At 41.9% G+C, this 22,390-nt stretch overlaps 1 protein-coding gene and 1 non-coding gene across 4 annotated transcripts in view; both read right to left on the bottom strand.

The window, feature by feature from the left end:
- ZNF385B (zinc finger protein 385B) overlaps positions 1-22,390 on the bottom strand; it is a 480,885-nt gene that overhangs the window by 451,434 nt on the left and 7,061 nt on the right. The gene's annotated exons all lie outside the window — the stretch shown is intronic.
- On the bottom strand, positions 21,031-21,157 carry LOC120855193. The gene has a single exon (XR_005719167.1). It is a non-coding gene; the product is annotated as a U8 small nucleolar RNA (small nucleolar RNA).

A 22,390-nucleotide genomic window follows, 5' to 3' on the forward strand; every position in this document is an offset into this window, starting at 1 on the left:
TCAATCAATGTGATACTCCATATTAACAAATCAAAAGATAAAAACCACATGATAATCTACAGGATGCTTGGGGCTGGTGCACTGGGATGACCCAGAGGGATGATGTGGGGAGGGTGGTGGGAGAGGGGTTCAGGATTGGGAACTCATGTACACTCATGGCAGATTCATGTCAATGTATGGCAGAACCAATACAGTATTGTAAAGTAAAAAAAAAAATAAAGAGAAAAGAATAGATAAACAAAAAAACCATATGATAATCTCAATAGATGCAGAAAAAGCCTTTGACAAAATTCAGCACCCATTTATGATTAAAACTTCAAAGAATGCGCATAGAAGGAACCTACCTCAACATAGTAAAGGCCATATATGATAAGCCTACAGCAAACATTTGGAGAAGGAAATGGCAACCCACTCCAGTATTCTTGCCTGGAGAATTCCATGGACAGAGGAGCCTAGCAGGCTATACAGTCCATGGGGGTCACAAAGAGTCGAACACAACTGAGCAACTATCACACACACACACAGCAAACATTATTCTCAAATGTGAAAAATTGAAAGCATTCCCTCTAAGATCAGAAATAAGATGAGGGTGTCCATTTTCACAACTATTATTCAACACAGTTCTGGAAGTCCTAGCTGCAGCAATCAGAGAAGGAAAAGAAATAAAAGGAATCTAGATTGGAAAAGAAGAAGTAAAGCTCTCATTGTTTACAGATGACATGATACTGTACATAGAAAACCCTAAAGATAGTATCAGAAAATTACTAGAGCTAATCAGTGAATTTCGCACAATTGCAGGATACAAAATCAATACACAGAAATCACTTGCATTTCTATAATCTAACAATGAAAAATTAGAAAGGGAAATTAAGGAATTAATCCCATTCAACATTGCAACAAAAGACAATTAAGTATCTAGGAATAAACTTACCTAAGGAGACAAAAGAACTGGACACCAAAAAGTATAAGACTCTAATGAAAGAAATCAAAGATGTAAACAGATGGAGAGATAGTCCATGTTCCTGGGTAGGAAGAATCAATATTGTGAAAATGACTATACTACCAAATCAATCTACAGATTCAATGTGATCCCTATCAAATTACCCATAGCCTTTTTCACAGAACTAAAACAAAAAATTTCACAATTCATATGGAAACACAAAAGACCCCGAATATCCAAAGCAGTCTTGAAAAAGAAGAATGGAGCTGGAAGAATCAACCTTCCTGACTCCAGATTATACTACAAAGCTACAGTCATCAAGACAGTATGGTACTGGCACAAAAACAGAAATATAGACCAATGGAACAAGACAGAAAGCCCAGAAATAAATCCATGCACCTATGGGTACCTTATTTTTGACAAAGGAGGCAAGAATATACAATGGGGCAAAGACAGTCTCTTCAATAAATGGTGCTGGGAAAACTGGACAGCTACATGTAAAGGAATGAAATTAGAACAGCTCCTAATACCATACACAAAGATAAACTCAAAATGGATTAAAGACCTAAATGAAAGACCAGAAACTATAAAACTCTTAGAGGAAAACATAGGCAGAACACTTGATGACATAAATCAAAGCAAGATCCTGTATAACCCACCTCCTAGAGTAACGGAAATAAAAACAAAAGTAAACTTCAAGTAGGACCTGATTAAACTTAAAAGCTTTTGCACAGCAAAGGAAACTAGAAGCAAGGTGAAAAGACAACCCTCAGAATGGGAGAAAATAATAACAACTGAAAACTGACAAAGCATTAATTTCCAAAATATATAAGCAGCTCAACAACTCAATACCAGAAGAAGAAAAAAAACCCAATCAAAAAGTGGGAAAAAGACCTAAACAGACATTTTTCCAAAGAAGACGTACAGATGGCTAACAAACACGTGAAAGATGCTCAACATCGCTCATTATCAGAGAAACGCAAATCAAAACTACGGTGAGATATGGCCTCACACTGGTCAGAATGGTCAAAAAGTCTACAAACAATAAATGCTGGGGAGGGTGTGGAGAAAAGGGAATGCTCTTGCACTGTTGGTGGGAATGTAAATTGATACAGCCACTATGGAAGACAGTATGGAGATTCCTTAAAAAACTAGGAATAAAACCACCATATGACCCAGCAATCCCACTCCTAGGCATATACCCTGAGGAAACCAAAATTGAAACAGACACGTGTATGCCATTGTTCATTGCAGCACTATTTACAATAGCTAGAACATGGAAGCAACCTAGATGTCCATGGACAGATGAATGGATAAAGAAGCTGTGTACATATACACAAAGGAATATTACTCAGCCATAAAAAGGAATGCATTCGAGTCAGAGGTGGATGAATCTAGAACCTATTATACAGAGTGAAGTGAGTCAGAAAGAGGAAGATAAACACTGTATTCTAATGCATATATACGGAATCTAGAAAAATGGAACTGAAGAATTTATTTACAGGGCAATAATGGAGAAATAGACATAGAAAATAGACTTATGGACATAGGGAGAGGGTAAGATGTATGGAAAGAGTAACATGGAAACTTACATTACCATGTGTAAAATAGATAGCCAACGGGAATTTGCTGTATGGCTCAGGAAACTCAAACAGGGGCTCTGTATCAACCTAGAGGGGTGGGATGGGGAGGGAGTTGGGAGGGAGTTTCAAAAGGGAGGGGATTTATGTATACCTATGGCTGATTCATGTTGAGGTTTGACAGAAAACAGCAAAATTCTGTAAAGCAATTATCCTTCAATAATAAATAAATACATTTTAAAAAAAGAAATGGCCTTTCTTGACCAGAAAAAGAGTATTATCCTTATTCAAAGTTACTTTTAAATTTAACATTGCATTTTATAATTTATGGCACCATTTGAAATGATGAGGTGAAATACAAAAAATGGACATTTTATGATGTGCCTTTGTATAATTCTTTACCATGTACATCCTTACCATTCACAGACACTCAAAAATCTAAGTGTTTCAGATGCCCAAATGCATCAGTTAGGGTCCCAGTGGGAAAGAAATGCACCTTTCAGTTTGGGAAAATATTTGAAGGAGATTTATTTTTAAGGGGCTATTTATAAGTATATAATCTGGGCACAGTGGAACCATAAGGATATGCAGGAAGCAGGAGTTAAAGCAGAAGGGATGTTACCCCCACCAGAGAGCGAGCAGTCATCCCAGCCTGGAGAGGAAGACCATGGGGGAGACTGTCTGGAGAGAAGCACTGGCCGGCACAGGACACAGCCAGACTGTGGGGCCCTTGCAGAGAGGGATCCAGGGGATATGCACTCTGATGTCACTCTACTCCCTCTCTATCTCCTGTTGGTATTTTCCACTAACCACACCCAACTGCAAGACAGAGGCCAAGGGATACCATAGATTCAGTCCACTCAGGCCAGCCCCCCAGTGTAGAGAAACAAGTGGACAAGGGTGAAAGTGGATGTGGAAGGACAAAGAGAAGACCCCTACATGGGCAGAGACAGGAACACACATGCTCCCACTCTGAGATTAGAGTAAATCATGATGTATTTATAGGGCTTCCCTGATAGCGCAGCTGGTAAAGAATGCGTCTGCAATGCAGGAGACCTGGGTGCGATCTCTGGGTTGGGAAGATTCCCTGGAAAAGGAAAGGCTACCCGCTCCAGTATTCTGGCCTGGAGAATTTCATGGACCGTAGAGTCCGCGGGGTTGCAAAGAGTCAGACACGACTGAACGACTCTCACTTTCACTTTTCATGATATATTTATAAAGTGAGGCACCCACATGAGGCAGGAGCAGATACAAGGGCCCCAGGACAGCCCGTCTTGTCCCCCAGAGTCCCTAAAGCACACAGCACATAGATACTGGCTATGCAAGGCAAGATCTGCTTAATAAGAGCTGCTGCTCATTTCTCACCACCCCATGGTAAATCCATATTCAAGAAGATTTTAACAAGAGCCTCTGGACACTATGAAAAGGAATCTGGGTTGTCTCTGTGCAAAACTGAGTCATAGAGGTTTTTTGATCAGAGCAATGCCATGATTGCATCTGTGTTTAGAAAGGCTCCTTTGGTCACTTTGTGATGTTGAGATTAGAAGACGCACTGAAGGAAATGTAGGCGACCATTTAGAAAGCCATTACAGTAATTCAGGAGGGAGATAAGTCCAGGACTGTCATTTTGTGTTTTGCACTTTTAAAAATCTCTGGTGCCTAGGACTTGGCGATATATAAAGAATGATACAAAGAGATGGTATGGGGAGGGAAGTGGGAGGGGGGTTCAGGATTGGGAACACGTGTACACCTGTGGCAGATTCATGTTGATGTATGGCAAAACCAACACAGTATTGTAAAGTAAAATAAAAAAAAAAGGAATGATACAAAATTTGTTCCTTCAATCTTGAAATTTCTATCATTCTCTCAATGATTTCTCCTGCTTCTTTACCTCCCAGGACCATTCATTCATCAAGTCTTGTTGAGTCTAACTTCTAACATCTCTAGGACTGTCCTCTTTTCTCCACCAATGCTTTGAGATAAAGGTCACACTCATCACACAGACTAGCATTTCTCAAAATTATGTACAAGCCGTTCTTGGGGACCTCATGAAAAAGAAAGCTTTCTGGTCAAATGCTTTGTGGAAGTCGTGGAATAAACAAATGTCAATGGTTTGTTTATACCCACGTGTGGATTCTTAGAGAGGAGGGAACACATGCCTTAGTTCTTCCTTTTCATAGAAAATCTAGTGACTTCTCCAGGGACAGTGGGATACCTCAGAATATAGACTGCAAAATGCTGACATGGACAAACAAAAGTTTTCCTTGCATTTCTGTAAAACTTCGTTCAGTGTGCTGACTTTTCTGTATTTATTGCCCCCGGGAAAGAGATTATATAGCATAAAGCAGAGGAAAAGGTAATCAATTCTTACGGTTTGTTTCAAATGTTAGGGGAACTCACGGCCAACAGATTTGGAAAAATATGATGAATAAGAGCAAAACTTCTTACATTCAGACTAGATAAAAGGAAGGGAGATCCGGGAAACAGCCAAAAGGTAAGCAGAGTGTTTCAACTTAAATGGGTACCTGGAAAGGGGGCCAGGTCCCAGCCCTCTTAATAGCCCGAAACTGAGCCATGATGGAGGGGAAAGTCACAACAAACACAGAAGGTCTGGTGGACCTAAGAACCAAGGGAATCTATGCCTTCCTGGGAAGATGCAGGGCTGGGAATAAAGCAAGACTTTGTAAATGAAATGGCTGAAATGTAATTTCACGTCTATGCTGGAGTTTCTCAACCTTGGCACTATGAACATTTGGTCAACAATAATTCTTTGTTGTGGGGACTGTCCTGTGTATGGTAGGATGTTTATTAGCATCCCTGGCCTCTACCCACTAGATTCCAGTAATGTAATCCCCACCCTCAGTTTGGGCAACCAACATTTCCAGGCCCTGCCAAATGTCCCTGGGGGCAAAACTGCAGTTGAGACCACTGCTCTAGGTCCTAGACAGCCTCAACAAGTTTCTTACAAGTGTGGTATAGATTGTGAATAGCTGAATGAATCCTTCCGGAAGATCCAGAGCAACCTGCATGAATGACGTCTGAGAACCATATGGGATGAAGAAAAAAAATGCAATGGCAAGAGTTGCCAGAGAGGACTGATCATACTCAAGGACGAAATGGCACCCTCCCCATGGATGCTTCCACATCATAACTTCACTGGTTAAGAACAAAGATACTGGCACATACTAGGAGGTATGCTATCTGGGTTCCAATCCGAGCTCTAATCATCAAGAGCTATTTGACTCTGGCAAAGTACTCAATGTTATAGACCTAATACATAAGATCACTGAGCTACATGGATCACTCTAGTGGCTCAGACGGTAAAGCATCTGTCTGCTGTGCAGAAGACCCAGGTTCAATCCCTGGGATGGGAAGATCCCCTGGAGAAAGAAATGGCAGCTCACTCCAGTATTCTTGCCTGGAAAATCCTATGGATCTCGGAGCCTGGTAGGCTACCGTCCATGGGTCACAAAGAGTCGGACACGGCTGAGCAACTTCACTTTCACTTTCAATACATAAGATAGAGATAATAATAGTACAGGTTATACAGGATTACTACAGTAATTAAATGTGTGAAATGATTAAAAGTCTTGCTCTCTCCATAATTAAGTATTGAGTAAGAAGTGGTTTTTATTATGTATAAAAACACTCCCCTGAAATTTGATCTAATTCAGAGTAGGAGAGTAACCATGAATTAAAACTAAATTTCAACCATCAAATCAAATAAGGTTCACAATAAAACTGAAATTCATAGGTAAATGAAGTTATTTTTACATTTCCAATTTGTTTTTTTCTTTTATTGTACTTCGGTTGATTTTATTTATGTTTTGTGTGCTCTTTATTTTTTATTTTTAATTTACAGTACTGTATTGGTTTTGCCATACATTGACATGATTTCATTTTTATTTATTTATTTGGCTGTGCCAGGTCTCAGTTGCAGCATGTGGGATCTAATTCCTTGACAAAGGATCAAACCCTGGCCCCCTGCTTCAAGAGCGCAGAGTCTTAACCACAGGACCTGCCGATTTGTATTCACAAATTTCTTTTCACTACCTCGGTCTGTTTGCATCCAGTCTGACATTCTCCATCTCTACCCGTCAATGTATATTCATACCACCATTATGGTCATCATTTTAAATCCCAAATCTGATCAAATACTGGGTTCCCTATTATCCATAGTCACGGTCACATAGAGATACCTCAAGAGTTGAAGGCTATGTAGGGGAGGGCATGGCATGAGAGTTCACGGTTTCTGTGCAAGATTGTTATTATTTTAAAAAATTACGTATGCTCCTAAGAAAACATTTGAAAATATTGGCCTAAGGAGACTCTACCAGATGGCAGTCAAGGCCACCCATGAAGGCCCCTGCACATCCCTCCAGCTGCTCATCAACAACCTTGCCATCCAGATGAAGAAAGTCCCTTGTGCAGAGTACATATGCCATGAACTTCATAGCCTTACACAGGCAATTTTGACTGCCTGGAATACTTTTCTGCAACTCCTCAGATAGGAAGTCACTGAAGGAACTTTTTTCTGGGAAACATGTTTAGATTTGCATTTTTGAAAGAAGTCTCATGGACTCTGGTGCTGGGGGACCTGCTTCACATACTGCAAGATTTCTTATAAGGCTGGTAAGGAAAATACCTTGGGCTTCCCTGTGGCTCAGGCAGTAAAGAATTTGCCTGCAATGCAAAAGACCTGGGTTCGATCCCTGGGTTGGGAAGATCCCTTGGAGGAGGGCATGGCAACCCACTCCAGTATTCTTGCCTGGAGAATCCCCATGGACAGAGAAGCCTGGCAGGCTACAGTCTCAGGGGTCTCAAAGAGTTGGACATGACTGAGCAACTAAATACAGCACACAGCAAGGAAAATACCTAGCTTTCCAATGATCAAATTCCACTACAAAGTCCTAGAGTGCTCAAAAAAAAAAAAAAAAAAAAACCAGAGCACTGCATCCACTACCCTCGGAAATCAACCTCTCTTTTTCTGTTCTTTTACACTCTCCTGCCTATCCTTCCCCAAGGTCCCTACGCTCTTCCCTTAGAGGATCGAGTCCTTTCTAAGAGCTTTCAGAACACCAGAGCCAGTCTCTCCTCTAGTTTGGGCAACTTCTGCTTTCATCTCTAGTGTACAACTGTGCCCTGAGGCAAAGACAGCACAGAGGTCTGGAAAGGGAAGCGAAATGCATGTCCAGGGTAAAACACAACTGTTTCAAGTGAACCACCATTCCATCTACAAGTGTGTCTCAGTGAATCGCAGCTTCTTTCCTCATACTTCCCTTGAACCAGTTTAGTTTTGTGGTCAGAAAAATATACTATTAAAAACAAGTCCAACTGGGACACCCATCTATGCTGAAGACCCTGCTACAAGTTAAACCATGATCTAGAAAGCAATACCTTACCCAGTAGCTGTCTTTTCCCTTTTCCAAACCTTCAAGATGGTTACTTCAGTAGTGAAAAAAAAAAATCACTCTTTCCTCAGGAGGGTCACCATTCACTGCCTTCATTTGTGCATTGATGTTCTACACTTTCAGTTTAATGCCACAACCCATCAAATCACTGCCTCCTCTGTCCCATTTGGCAGCCAGTCTCAGAATGCTGCTGGTTTTCCATCTGTCAAACTCAATCTACCTTCAACCTAGAGGCAGGGCATGGAGAGTGGGCTGAGCAAAGAACAACGAAGGCAGACTGGTTTCCTCCTGAACCTGATCTGCTTTGAATGGAGAAGCACACGTGCTAAGTCGCTTCAGTCATGTCCGACTGCTCAAGACCCCATGGACGGTAACCTGCCAGGCTCCTCTGTCCATGTGATTCTCCAGGCAAGAATTCTGGTGTGGGTTGCCATTTCCTCCTCCAGGGGATCTTTCCAACCCAAGGATCAAATTAGCATCCCAGTATGTCTCTTGTATTGGCAGGAAGGTTCTTTAGCACTAGCACCACCTAGGAAGCCCAGAATGGAGAAAGGGGAGTCCTAATAACATAGAATATTCCTTAGTAGGGACTTGCTTCGGAGAAGGCAATGGCACCCCACTCCAGTACTCTTGCCTGGAAAATCCCATGGATGGAGGAGCCTGGTGGGCTGCAGTCCATGGGGTCGCTAAGAGTCGGACACGACTGAAGCAACTTAGCAGCAGCAGCAGCAAGGACTTGCTTCCTGACTTTAAGAGAATCTGGCTAGACACAGGCTTACAGCCTAGAAGACAACATAAACAGTGATACTAGTTATGTATCTTCTTAGCTATAAGGACTCCTCTTAAGCCCCAGCAAGAGCAGCATGAGGGAGCAACCACGTTGAACCATTCTGTACAGTAAGCCCATACTCCTTGCTACCGTGCATTGGTCCAGAGCGGACATGGTCCAAGCTATGCTATCAGACAAGAGTGGAATATGCTTACATAACCTCCTTGAAAATGAACACCAGTTGAAGTTGCCTCTTTCACTTGCTAGCTGTATGACCTAGCGTGGGGCATGTAACCTCTCTTGACCTATTTCTTCATCTGCGAAAATAATAATTTGAACTAGATGATGTTTTGATTTCCTTTCTGCTCTTGCATTATGGTTGTCATAAAGAAGGTAGATTCTAGAGTCATTGGGGCCTGGATTCAAGACCATGTTCTATCAATCATGAGCCTTATGACCTAGAAAAGTTCCTGGAATCCTAAGCATGAGCTTCATCATCTGTAAAATGGGGATGATGCTAGTGCCTTCCTTGGTGTTAAGCAAAATAGTGCATGTAAAGTGCTTAAACGCTATCACACAAAGTAAAGCAGACTATGGCCTCTGGTTGCTATGGCTATTGTTATTCCTACATGTAATTATAAAGTGAACTTCTTTTTTTTGAAAAAGAAAGCAAATCAAGGTGAAAACATCATAATTATTCAGTTAAAGGAATGGTTTGAATAAGATCAAACTATATGGCTTAATATCAGTGCAAAGAGGAGAAGGAAACAGCAACCCACTCCAGTATTTGTGCCTAGAGAATCCCATGGACAGAGGATCCTGGTAGGCTACAGTCCATGGAGTCACAAAGAGTCAGACATGACTAAAGTGACTTAGCAGCAACAGTGCAAAGAAGCGACGGGAGAAAGGACAAAGAATCAATATGACTTCACAGGCAGGTAAACACATACAGCCCTGGAGGAGGGCATGGTAACCCACTCCAGTAATTTTGCCTGGAGAATCCCATGGACAGAAGAGCCTGGCAGGCTACGGTCCATAGGGTTGCAAAGAGTCAGACACAACTGAAGCAACTTAGCATGCAAACATGTACAGGATGTTCAATTATGGTCTTAAAAAATGTAACACTATTTATGTCAAGCCCTATCACTCTCAGAATTTAAATAAAAATGTGATAACAAAGAATACTCCAAATATAAACAGCATCAGGTAAAATTATAACTCTCATGAATGACAGTCTGTAAACTATTCAACTTGAAGAACGATACTGAAGACATATATTCCATAGTATTTCTTTATAACCTTGTTTTAATGACATGTACAATATCTACACACCTGAGATATTCCTTTCTTATGTCAAAAGTATACTGACTACTCCAACACCACAGGAGATTGATTATCTTCACTCTGATTATCTCAATCTAGAAACCACCCTAACACCCTTAAAAGTGGTAATATTTTGAAACTCTCAAGGAATAAACTAGGATGTCTATTATAGAATATTTTTGTCTATATAAATGGTATGCTCTGGCAGCCACTGACTGACATAGAGTCTATTTCTTTGGGGAGTCACATTATCTGACTGGGTACCATGCAATCTAAAGAACGGTGAGAGAGAATATAAGACAGGTAAGAGAGAAAAACAAAAATAATAAAGGAACCAGGGCTGCACACTGTGGCATAATATAATGCCAGCCTCAAGAGATGGGAAATCTCAGCAGGGGAGGGCTGCAGTCAGCGAAGGCTGTCAACCCAGCGTACTCCAGCCAAAACAATAATGTCATTCTACCTGTAAAGCTGAGAGCAAGTGCCACAAAAAATGATGGGGACAGGAATCAAAGATAAAGCCATCACACAAAGGGCATGTCACATCTGCCTCTCACATAAAAGAACTATATAGATCACACACACCGTACATTTCACATCAGATTTGTAAAGATTTACAGCCTCTGTTCCATTTCCTAGGCTTCCATGAATGATGTAACATGTGCTCAAGTGACCCTTTCAGATGGTCACACTAGGGAACTGGCAAGAGTTTCCCTGCGGGGGGGATCCTAGAGACCTCCTGAGGAACGCAAGAACTAAAGCATCCATTATCCCATATTTACGATGGTGCCCTAGAATTCAAAAAATGTTTAAGGTGGTTGGTCCTGGATATCTCAGAACAAATGACTCACTCTCATCTGTCCCATTCAATTATCTTGGCACTATCAAGAGTTGTCATGTCGTGTGCCTGGCAGGACTTTTTCAAAGTCAGCGGTTCTTTTGCAAGATGGTGAAAGACAAAGAGAACAGCTCAAAGATTTTCCTCTTAGACAGTATCTTTTCCATTGACATGGAACTAAATACATTCTTTTATTTGACTGTGGAAAGTCATAAATGAGAACATGTTTATTTCCCAAATTTGGTGTTAATCAATTATTCTGATGTTTTCATTTTAAAGCCATATTCTTGTAAAACATCTAGAATGGCTATTTCCAGAATTTGGAATTCTAACAGCTTTAGAATCCTATAGTCATTTTAGAGACAGAGATACAAGATTTAACTTAAATCACTCTAATCACTCAGATGTCTAACCAGGTATGTTGCTTACTTGTCCTGTTCTATTTACATACTTTCACATGGGACTCTGCAGATATAAGGTATTAGAAGGGAGTTTGCTCAGGAGCCAACTTAGAAAGCCTTAAACTGAAAAATAAGTATTTCATATCCTGCTTATCTATTTATATTTGTCTAAATAAGCCCTCAAAATGATGGTGAGGGCTAAATACTTCTACCTTATTTCATGTATAAAATCCAGGAAGCCATCCCATGGTACCTTGGGCATGCTTCTTCCTTTATCTATTGGCTTCTCCATGAACCCAGAGGGCCTGCGTCGGGTTCAGAAGCGTGGAGCTAAAAAGGAACTTTCAGTAGACAGGGAGATTACACTTCATGACTGTCCTTCTCCAACTTTAATGTGCAAATGCAGCAAACCAGAGGTTTAAGATGGAGATTCAGGTTCAGCAGATCTGAGTGATGCTGCTGGTCCACGGCCCAACCTGAAGCCACTGGGAGCCCTGTCCTTGCTGAGTGCCCTGTGCTGCTCCTCCTCTATAGGGCTGGACCACTTTGTGCTTTTCTAAGGGCTTCAGCTTCCTCCCCTGTAAAACTAGACAATAAATAAATAAACAACAGAATTTACTGTATAACACAAGGAATAGTGTTCAATATCTTATAATAACCTATAATGGAAAATAACCTGGAAATATATATATATATATGTTTGTAACTGAAAGAAAGAAATAGAGGCTATTAGCAAATTCAGGAGTTGAAGAGGTGAATGAATACATTCAGGTGAAAGCATTCTGCAAAAAAGTTTAAGGAGCTCCTTAATGAACTGTCTTTAAAAATCACTGAAGGACATGAAGGTAACTCTTCCCCTAAAACTAACAAACTGGATGCCACTGACGTCGCCACTTTCCTGTCCCACTGAGCACTCGCTTTTTGTATTCTGCGTCAAACTGCTGCTCTAGATCCCTGCTCCTTGTCCAGGCTGTTACAACTGTTAACCAGCCTTCTATACAACCTCATTTCTGAGTGATGCTTGACCTACATCCTGCGGGGTGGCATAATGCCCTTGATAACTCTTCTTCCGAAGTCCCAGGTCCATTAACATAATCTTGTGACAATAAGTTGTTAAATTGTAGGGAGGGAGAGAAGACAATTTTCCATGTCTGTATAATTTATAATTCATAGAATTTTCTCTCCTAAAAGGTGCCATTGCTACTGCTTGTTTTATACATGACAAAAGTGAGGGCCAATGAAAATAAATCCCTTGGTCAATATCACTAAAATAATTAAGAGTGGAATCAGGACTGGAAATGATGTGTTTAATCCTCAGTTCAGTCTGATAACCTCGACTCTACCTTGGAGGAAATTTTCCTGCACTTTCCCCCACCCCCAAGCTCCTTAAAAGTTACCTGCAGCCACTCTTGGTTTTGCGGCAGCATTTGATGGCGGTGCCACTAAACCAATACAATGCCGAAGTGAAGGAAAGAGAGACACCCTGGGAGTGATGGAGAGGCATTCCTCATAGATGAGGCGGAAGGGACCGAATAAAGAAACCAGCTGTGTTAGCGGCAGCTCCTCCATCCCCTCGGAGAAGACTCAGGAAAGCCCGACTGAAATACTCACTGGACCCACGGGACCCATCTCCGAGGTGACCTCAGAGATGCTGTTATCTATTTTAATCTATTTTAAACAGAGTATCTTTTTGAAAGTAAATTGCAGCAGGGCCTCCCTGGTGGCTCAGTGGGAAAGAATCGGCCTGACAACACAGGAGACACAGGTTTGATCCCTGATCTGGGAAGATCCCACACACTACGGAGCAACTAAGCCCATGTGCCCCAACTACTGAGGCTGTAGGAACCCAGGAGCCACAACCACTGAAGTTCTCGCACCCTAGAGCTCATGCTTTGCAACAAGAGAAGGTGCTCTCCTGAGAACCCCACATAGAGCAACTAGACAGTAGCCGCTGCTTGCGACAATTCGAGAAAAGTCCAACAGCGATGCAGACCCAGCACAGCCAAAAATGCTAGAAGAATACAATTAAAAAGTGTACTGTAAACAAACAGGCCACCTTAGAGCCAGAGTATGATTAGGAACATCTTGGGCCCCTGATGGCACACCGCTCTCGAAAAACACACAGAAGTGGTACAGCTTGCCAAGAGAGAGATGCAGTCTGGATCGAGGAGGAGGTACTGGACTTGAGGTGGCGCTAGTGGTAAAGAACCCACCTCCCAATGCAGGAGATATAAGAGATATGGGTTTGATCCCTGAGTCAGAAAGATCCCCTAGGAGGACATGGCAACCCGCTCCAGTATTCTTGCCTGGAGAATCCCATGGACAGCGGAGCCTGGGGAGCTACAGTCCATGGGGTCACAAAGAATCGGACACGACTGAAGGGACGGCATGCATGCACCTTGCGCTTGAGAGAAGCCAGCCTGAATACAGACTGATTAGCCGTGAAAAAGTGGTCATGGGTACCAAGCAGAGAATGAATTACGGGGCTGTGTGGAGAGAAATGGGCTCAGGGCAGATTTATTACACTCCATTTCCACTCTGCTAGCAGGCTGCACAGGGTCTCTGCGGTACAGATTTACTCAGGATTGAAATTTTACATCCTGGGACACTATCTCAAATAATCTAATTTGGTGAGATGAGAAAATCATGTCTCATAAAACTATCATCCCTTTTCAAAAGCCCATATAAAAGTTTACAGGCTGTTGAGATATCTAGCCATGGCACAAGCTTCTATTACAGGCGACATGAAGACACGAACTTAAAATTATTTTAATAAGAAATGCTACTACTCGCTGTGTGTGGTTTGTTTTTTACAACCTGAACTTCATAAATTTTTATAAGGTGTCTCTTTATTGTCAGACTTGGGAGCTGCTGTGTCACTGTTGCTCAGCCAAAGCTTTTTAAAATAAAAGACTCTCAATCTTAGTGTGATATTATACATGATATTAAGATAGCTGACCCCACACCTACTTCCAGCAATATTCCTGTCTTCTATGCAAATGTTAAAATAAATATATCCCCCATCACTGTGAAACGGGTTATTCCTTTGGCCATTATACATGTAGGAGCAGGCTGCCCCAGCAGGAAGGGACCTTGACTAGGAAGGGACCTTGACTGTCCTCTACTAATTCTAGATGGAAGAGAAAAGAAGCTCAGGACTACACACACACACAGAGAAAAGATGCTCAGGAACACACACACACACAGACACACACAGACACACACACACACACACACAAAGAAAAAAAAAAAAAACCTATGCCCAGTAAGGTCTTTAGGACTTGTGTGTGGGTACCTTTCAGGGGTTGGACAGAAGAGGAAGAAAGAGAGGGGGCTACTTCTGAATAAGAACTACTATCATCTTCCAAGAGCTCATTATGTTTGTGGTATAGAATCAGCACTTCATATCCATTATTTCACTGAGTCCTACAATCCTAGGAAATGCAGAATAACATGCCTGTTTTACAGGACACGAATCTTCAGCTTGGAGATGATGATAATTTGCCCAAAGTCATACAGCAGGGACTCAATTTAGATGTGTCAGATCACAAACATGGTTTTATTCCAATGTCACCTCTCAATATTGTTTCTCATCAATATCATTCTGTATTCTTGATTATTCAGGAGAATACTATGAAGAGGAAAAGAACTTCAGAAAACCTTGGAAGGGAAAAGACATTATGATGTACAGTGTACTGGAGTGGAATAGGGGCTTCCCCGGTGGTACTAGTGGTCGAGAACCACCTGCAATGCAGGAGACAGGGGTTCAAGCCCTGGGTCGGGAAGATCCCCTGGAGGAGAGCATGGCAACCCACTCCAGCATTCTTGCCTGGAGAATGCCACAGACAGCAGAGCCTGGCGGGCTACAGACCACTGGGTCTCAGAGTCAGACCACAACTGAAGCAACTCTGCATGCACGCATGGACCAGAATGAACCCCTGAAAACTGCCTGGGCAAACTCTTCATTTTACTGAGAAGAAATAGCAAGGTGGTCACAGGACTAGTGCTCGGTCACACAGCTGGTTAACATCAGGAGCAGGATTTTCTCCTCATCCTACCACTAGTGCTGCTGAAGGCAATACTTCTAGTTGAGTTGATAAAGGAGTTACACAAAAAGTGATTTTCCCCTTCTCTAATATTGGGCATTTTTTTCTACCTCATTCTCTTTAGTATCTTCTGCTCTTCCCCTGGAATAGAATGAATGGGATAGGCACTTAGGATGTGATTAGAACTGGAAAGGCAGGGCCAGGAGAATAAAGTGTATTCCGGTATTTTTCCTCTTAGGTCCTTAACTTGAGGATAAAATTCCTCCTAGATATTTCTTTTGGGAACAGGATGAAATAAGAGGAGTAATCAAATACTCAGTCAACAGATACTAGAATTCACTGTTTCTAGATACTCAGTCATTAATTGGATGACTAAGGTCTGCTTTCAAAGAGCTTACTGTCTAGTAAGGAAAAAATCAATACAATCAGTACAAACTGACTGTTAAAAATCTAATGTTGCAAGCACCATGAGAGAAACAGAAAATATGATATAAGGACATGAAAAGATCATCAAGGAGTTTAGCTCAAATATGATGAATACTTAGGACAGCCTATGGAAAGTCACTGAGGATGACCACAGGGCTTGACCTTCATGCGAGGCACAGAAAAACAATTGCAGAATTCTGGCTAAGAGGGGACACACAGGGATCTTGTGCCTTTTGGCTCTTAAATGATATAATGTTCTGCCACATAGTGAAAGTGAGTGTCTCTCAGTAGAGTTTGACTCTTTGTGACCCCATGGACTACACAGTTCATGGAATTCTCCAAGCCAGAAAACCGAAGTAGGTAGCTGTTCCCTTCTCCAGGGGATCTTCCCAACCCAGGGGTTGAATGAAGGTCTCCAGCATTGCAGGTGGATTCTTTACCAGCTGAACCACTAGGGAAGCCCTGGCACATAGTAGATGCTCAATAAAAGCAATGTGCTTAATAATCTGGGGCACAAAGACATCGTAACTATTCTCTCACGTCTCTCCTACCTTTTTTCTTATATGTCCCACTCCACTGCCTATAGTTAACTGGTTTATCAATAGTGCCAAGAAGGGCACCGATTGCAGTGATCAACCTAGTCAAGTTTCCGTGCAGTGCCAGATCTTCTTATTGTTGTTTCTTTTCTTTTTTTTTTAAATGATAGTTGCAGCTACCCTTAGGTGTGTTTTTTATTTACTTATTTGGCTGCACTGGGTCTTAGCTGCAGCACATGAAATCTTCAATGTTCATAATGGCAAGTGGGATCCTTAGTTGCAGCATGTGGGATCTTTTTACTTGCTACATATGAACTCTTAGTTGAGGCATGTGAGACCTAGTTCCTTGACTAGGAATCGAACCCATGCCCCCTGTACTGGGAGCACAGAGTCTTAGCCACTGGACCACCAGAGAAATTCCCATTGTTTTGTTGTTGTTGTTTCTGGTGGCTGGTCTTCTCATCCACTGCACAGTGACAGCTGAAGCGAGCTTGAAACCTCAAGGCTATTACGGGACAGTTTGAATCACTAGAAAGTTCTTCCTGTGTTGATTTCAAATCTGCCTCCTTACCATCCTGCCCACTGAATCTGGTCGGGGCTGCTGGAACCTTGGAAAAATGAACCTACTTTGTGCACGTGTCATCCCTTCCGGTGTTTGTAGACTGCCGCATGTCTGTTCAAAGCCACCTATTCTGGCAGCAGCCGGCATGCCTCGTCCTGTCGCTAAAGGAGGTTGGGAGACAGCAGTCATGGGGGTGGGGTGAGGAGCTCACAGAGATTCTGCTCTGGGCCTTTCTTCATGCTGGGCTGCTGAGAGTGGCTTCAACCGGTGCTGAAATCATGCTTCTAGTGTCATCAGAAACAAAGATCTGGGCTAGTCTGAGAGGCCTCAGGTGTGGCACCTCCTTCCAACTAAGCACACGCCCCAGAGACAGTTACAACTCCACCCTCTGGAGGGAGGGCCTCTCCAACCACCACCATTATTGAGCATATAGCCGGACGGGGCAGTTCAGAGGTTGCCTTTTAATTGTTTTCCCCTCGTGTTAGAAAATGAACTGCCACAAGACCAATAATTACCTCTGGAGAAGACCTGTAACACTGTGCTCTCCTGTACGCATAACTCCCTTTCTCATCTAATTTGATTGGTGCTATCATTTTCCAGGTAGGTATATCTTTTTGCCAGTCACTCACCTTCAACAAACCTTGCTCCCTTAAGTTGCCAGTGAGCTTTCCTTATCACTGAGGAGAGAAGTGGTCATCTAGGAGGGCTGCGTCAGGCTGGATGCAGGGCTCCATAGTAATATGATCTTGCAATGAGAAGATGTTAAACCTAACCCTCAATCACTCCCTGGGGCTTTATAGATTTTGTTTTTCTAAAAAAAAAAAAAAAAAAAAAAGTTATTTGGGACTTCTCTGGTGCTCCAGCCATTAAGAATCTGCCTGCTAATGCAGAGGAGGTGGGTTTGATCCAGGAAGACCCCACAGGCTGAGGAGCAACTATGCCTGTGTGCTGCAGCTACAGAGCCCATAGGTCACAACCACCGAAGCCCCAGAGCCCAGAGCCCATGTTCCACAGTGAGAGAACTTGTTGTGGAACTCCAGTGAGAAGCCCAACCTGCACAAGGAGCAGCCCCTGCTCGCTGCCAACAGAGAAAGTCTGAAGCAACAAAGACCCAGCACAGCCAAAAAGTAAATAAATAAAATTAAAATTAAAAATCTATTTAACAAGACAGAACACTATTGCTGGCTTTTCAAATAATCAGCAAGAGAGTTGTTCATCATCTTTAATGTCACTTTCTAAAAATTTATTTATTTTTAATTAGAGGATAGTTGCTTTACAATATGGTGCTGGTTTCTGTCATATAGCAATATGAATTAGCCATAGGTATACATATGTCCCCTCCCTCCTTTTACTATTTTATACAGTTTCTTTATTATTTTATACAGCAACACTAAAACATGCTATAATTTGCATTTTGAATTATTTGTACTATTGAAGTACACACACTGAAGACTCAAAACTATTACCCAAACACAGTAAACATTTTTCTTGCTTTAATTCTTGATAATTCAGAAACATTTCAAGAAATCAGATATTTATAAAGACCAGATTGCCTATCCCCCTGCCAACCAAGGGTACGTTATACTGTTCCTTTGCCAATGCAGTGTAAGAAGACAGTAGATCCGAGAGCCTGTGAAATTCTCAACAAATTTAAACCTTGCTTAGGTAAGGTCTATACAAGGAGGCAAGAAAGACTTCAAGGGTATGAAGGGCTTACAGGGGTCCTTCTGCCAAGACAGTGGTAGTTTGAACTTGTGCCATCACGTCCGCATACTTGGCATAGTCATCTGGCCTCTACCTGGCAGTTGTGGAAGAGGGTGGTAGACAAGAAGAGACCAGAGAGAAGGAGCTTCTGTTTCCCACCAGAAAACCACAAGGACAGGGGAAGTGGCATTCCCAGGAGGCAAAGAAGGGAGAGGGCTGGAGCAGTGCAAGGGGAGAGACACTGCTGACATTCAGCAGTCGTGGTGGTCTCTGTATCGACTACATGTCACTACACTCCAGGTGGTTACCACAGCCCCTGGGGTTGTCTGGAGCGCCATAGAGACCTGGCTAGAGAACTCCACCAAAGCACGACTGTCATCTGTGGAAGAGGGGAGAAATTCTGGCTCCAAGACCTTACCTCCCATCATTTCTTTTTTCGACTTTGGAGGGTTACGTTTGGACCCTGGAATCTGAGTATCACAAGCGAGCTCACAGGGATACTGAGGTCGTGGCCAGTGGTCCATATCACCGTGGAGAATCACAGTGGATGAAAATCTGTGGGTAAAGGCCAGTGGGTAGCCGATGAGAGACCTCAGCCTGGTTCTCTAGAATTCACACAAGACGGAGGCCACACGGATGGCTCACAGCAGTGGTCCATGCAGCGTGGAGGGACAGAGCTGGGCATATTTCACTGGGCTTCACTTAGACCACAGGAATTCTGATATGCACCCCAGGTTGAAACTAGTGCTCCTCTAGAAAATTAATACTGATTTCCAAGTGTGGTCTGTGAATCAACTGTGATTCTTATAAAATATTTGGATAAAAAGTTTAGATTCCAGAGTTTGGGATTAATATACACACACTACTATATGTAAAACAGGTAAACAATAAGGATCTACTGTATAGCATAGGGAACTATACGCGATATCTTATATAAGAATCTGAAAAAAAAATATGTGTGTGTATATATATATGTATATAAACTGAATCACTTTGATGTATACTTGAAATTAATGTAACATTGTAAATTAACTGCACTTCAATTAAAAAAAAAATATTTGTATTCCTGGATCCTACCTTCAGACTTCTGAGTCAGAAACTTCAAGGATGAATTCCAGGAATCTGCATTTTTTGCAAGTTCTCTAGGCTTTCTTTCATGCTAAAAGTCCAAGAGTCACTGCAATAGAGAGGTCTTAGGACCAGCCTGGTGGCCACATGTTGGGGACCCAAGAAGGCGGCTATGTGAAAGAGAAACAAGACTAAGATTTTACCTTCCACACTCTGAGTCTTGACATTTTTATTTCTGTGGAAGTGAAGGTGAGCATGATGAATCATACATGTAGTAATTAGGTATATACAGACTTAAACTCTTTGGTAAGGCTGTATGTAGTTTACCAATTATGTCTTTTTCTTGCTAATTATTTTGTTGTCTAAATTCCAATACAGAAAATCCAATTCAGGTGTTAAAATAAATGTCTGTGAACCCAGGAGGATCCAGGTGACTATTCAACTACAACTAGGGCACCTGAGAAGAGACTGTCCTTGAATGAGTCCGCCCTGGTTACGCAGACACTGGTTACATAACCTGGCTCCCATACCTGGATCTCGCTCTGATTTGGGTCACTTCCAAACATTCCAGGTTTACACGTGCACACAGGGTTCACAAAGCAAATTCATGCAGAAGCAACGTTTTAAGTCACTTGGTCTTTCCAAAAATCTAAAACCCAAGTTATATATTTTGCTGTTAAAAATCTGCCTGTGTTTCACACAGTTACATGTTTTCAAGAGTTTCTGTAGTGCTTACAATTCCACCTCTGTTCTCCCTTCCATTTCATTGTTCTCCTAAAGTCAACAAGGAAAAATAGACAAGTGAACAAAGACATGTATAATTTTAAAAATAAGAAGTCAGTTTCAAACAGAAGGCTCAAAAATCAGAGTTGCAAAAATTCTCTTGGCTAAGAAATGAGTGTATCTATGAAGTAGTTGATATTAATTGCTAAACTGTATAGTTTATAATAACGACTAGCTCTGTGAGCGCTGTAGAACTTCATGTAGTTCTGTAGCAGAGAACTTTGCTAAGTGTGTTATCTGTATTATCTCATTTTTACCTGACAATAATCCCTTTAAAGTTTCCTTTATTGTCTCCTAGACTTGGGAAACTAAAGCACAGATAGGTTGATTAACTGGGTCAAAAATCACACAGCTCATGACTAGAGAAGCTGGAATTTGCATTCACAAAGTCTGACTCCAGAAGCTGAACTTAACCATTAGACTATCCTACTTCCCACCTTCAATAGTGCAACAAGTGTGGGAAGTTTTGTTTAATCATCAGCATCTCCAAATATTATTAAAGACCATGCATAACAACCAATTGCTTAAAGTAAAATCATCTCATACATATATAATCAAAATATACTGGTGCTTATATACAGGTATATTTATACGTATACAACCAATAGCATTTTATGCTATTCCTATTCTCAATATTATAATTTTCATGACATACAAGGTAATGCTTCTCTCTAAGATTGTGAGGGAGCTTTCCCACCTCTAAAGTATCAAATCACATTCTATTCTGCCCTCCAACAGGAGGAACAGGTAAGGATTATCCTACCTGATGCTTATTTAACTTATATTCTATGATGCTTATTTAACTTATATGCAGAGTACATCATGAGAAATGCTGGGCTGGATGAAGCACAAGCTGGAATCAAGATTGCTGGGAGAAACATCAATAACCTCAGATATGCAGATGACACCACCCTTATGGCAGAAAGTGAAGAACTAAAGAGCCTCTTGATGAAAGTGAAAGAGGAGAGTGAAAAAGTTGGCTTAAAGCTCAACATTCAGAAAACTAAGATCATGGCATCCAGTCCCATCACTTCATGCCAAATAGATAGGGAAACAATGGAAACAGTGAGAGAGACTTTCTTTTCTTAGGCTCCAAAATTACTGCGGCTGGTGACTGCAGCCCTGAAATTAAAAAGACGCTTGCTCCTTGGAAGAAAAGCTATGACCAACCTTGACAGCATATTAAAAAGCAGAGACAGAGACATTACTTTGCCAATAAAGGTCTGTCTAGTCAAAGCTATTTAAGTAAAGTAAAGTCGCTCAGTCGTGTCTGACTCTTTTTGAGACCCCATGGACTGTAGCCTATCAGGCTCCTCCGTCCATGGGATTTTCCAGGCAAGAGTGCTGGAGTGGATTGCCATTTCCTTCTCTAGGGGATCTTCCTGACCCAGGAATCGAACCCGGGTCTCCCGCATTGCAGGCAGATGCTTTACCATCTGAGCCACCAGGGAAGCTATGGTTTTTCCAGTAGTCATGCATGGATGTGAGAGTTGGACTGTGAAGAAGGCTGAGCGCCGAAGAATAGATGCTTTTGAACTGTGGTGTTGGAGAAGACTCTTGAGAGTCCCCTGGACTGCAAGGAGATCCAACCAGTCCATCCTAAAGGAAATCAGTCTTGAATATTCATTGGAAGGACTGATGCTAAAGCTGAAACTCAATACTTTGACCACCTGATGTGAAGAACTGACTCATTAGAAAAGACCCTGATGCTGGGAAAGATTGAAGGCAGGAGGAGAAGGGGATGACAAAGGATGAGATGGTTGGATGGCATCACCGACTTGATGGACATGAGTTTAAGTAAGCTCCAGGAGTTGGTGATGGACAGAGAAGCCTGGCGTGCTGCAGTCCTTAGGGTCGCTCAGGGTTGGACACGACTAAGCAACTGAACTGAACTGAAAGTATCAAATTGAAGGACAGGATAGAGTCCACACAATTTCTGGGTGAAATTTAAATTCTAGTGTTAATATTAGCGGACTTTTTCTACCTTTATTTGTAACCTTTAT

Source organism: Oryx dammah, unplaced genomic scaffold (assembly GCF_014754425.2).
Source record: "Oryx dammah isolate SB20612 unplaced genomic scaffold, SCBI_Odam_1.1 HiC_scaffold_27, whole genome shotgun sequence".
NCBI classification, from domain to species: Eukaryota; Metazoa; Chordata; class Mammalia; order Artiodactyla; family Bovidae; genus Oryx; species Oryx dammah.